The sequence below is a fragment of the Oncorhynchus gorbuscha genome, linkage group LG15 (genome assembly GCF_021184085.1).
Source record: "Oncorhynchus gorbuscha isolate QuinsamMale2020 ecotype Even-year linkage group LG15, OgorEven_v1.0, whole genome shotgun sequence".
NCBI classification, from domain to species: Eukaryota; Metazoa; Chordata; class Actinopteri; order Salmoniformes; family Salmonidae; genus Oncorhynchus; species Oncorhynchus gorbuscha.
Window position 1 is genome coordinate 41,419,961 of NC_060187.1, and position 1,712 is coordinate 41,421,672.

The window sequence follows — 1,712 nt, forward strand, 5'->3', positions numbered from 1 at the left end:
GGTGATACAGCCCGACAGGATGCTCTCGATTGTGCATCTGTAGAAGTTTGTGTGTGCTTTTGGTGACAAGCTGAATTTCTTCAGTCTCCTGAGGTTGAAGAGGCGCTGCTGCACCTTCTTCACGATGCTGTCTGTGTGGGTGGACCAATTAAGTTTGTCTGTGATGTGTACGCCGAGGAACTTAAAACTTACTACCCTCTCCACTACTGTCCCATTGATGTGGATAGGGGGGTGCTCTCTCTGCCGTTTCCTGAAGTCCACAATCATCTCCTTAGTTTTGTTGACGTTGAGTGTGAGGTTATTTTTCTGACACCACACTTCAAAGGCCCTCACCTCCTCCCTGTAGGCCGTCTCGTCGTTGTTGGTAATCAAGCCTACCACTGTAGTGTCGTCTGCAAACTTGATGATTGAGTTGGAGGCGTGCATGGCCATGCAGTCGTGGGTGAACAGGGAGTACAGGAGAGGGCTCAGAACGCACCCTTGTGGGGACCCAGTGTTGAGGACCAGCGGGGTGGAGATGTTGTTACCTACCCTCACTACCTGGGAAGGGCCCGTCAGGAAGTCCAGTAGCCAGTTGCACAGGGTGGGGTCAAGACCCAGGGTCTCGAGCTTGATGACGAGTTTGGAGGGTACTATGGTGTTAAATGCTGAGCTGTAGTCGATGAACAGCATTCTCACATAGGTATTCCTCTTGTCCAGATGGGTTAGGGCAGTGTGCAGCGTGGTTGAGATTGCATCGTCTGTGGACCTATTTGGGCGGTAAGTAAATTGGAGTGGGTCTAGGGTGTCAGGTAGGGTGGAAGTGAGTGCTACAGGGCGGTAGTCGTTTAGCTCAGTTTACCTTAGCTTTCTTGGGAACAGGAACAATGGTGGCCTTCTTGAAGCATGTGGGAATAGCAGACTGTAGACCCAATAAGACTCAAGGCTGTAGTCACTGCCAAAGGATATTCAATAAATTATTGATTAAAAGGTCTGATTACTTATATAAATGTGATGTTTTTTTATTTTTGATCAATTAGCAAACATTTCCTAACCAGTTTTTGCTTTGACATTATGGGGTATTGTGTGTAGATTGATGGAGGGAAACAACTATTTAATCCCTTTTAGAATAAGGTTGTAATGTAAGAAAAGGTGGAAAAAGTCAAGGGGTCTGAATACTTTCCGAAGGCACTGCAACTCCTCAGATGTAAAATCCTTTAATCCTTGAAAGAGTTCAGTTGCAGGATCAATGTCGATCTTTCTTAACTTATTTTTACTTCTGCAGTTCCATTTATCACCATTGCTATAAATGACACAAAGTCCACTTTCTTTACTTGAAGAATGTCTGGATCCTGCAGGTGACACGCAGGCATCGCTGCTTGTTGCTGTGTCGGACCATTTGCTATTTCTACCCTACCGCATAGAAGACGGACTGAACTGCTCTGATTTTGGCCACCTCCACCTCTTTCACCATATTTGGGCATTCCAAGGATGTGGCCTCATCACCACAGTTACAACACTTTATTCTTTTGCAATTCTCTTCTGCTATACAGTCTCTATCAAACTGATTTTCCCCCACATGTTCTACATCTCGGCTCCTTCCGCCTGCAGACACTTTTTACATGTCCAAACATTTTACATCTCTTACACTGCAACGGTTCTGACAGGATAATAAACATATCCCAGCCTAAATGATTTGTGTTTTGTGTACAATATTTGAGGGGCCAGAATCA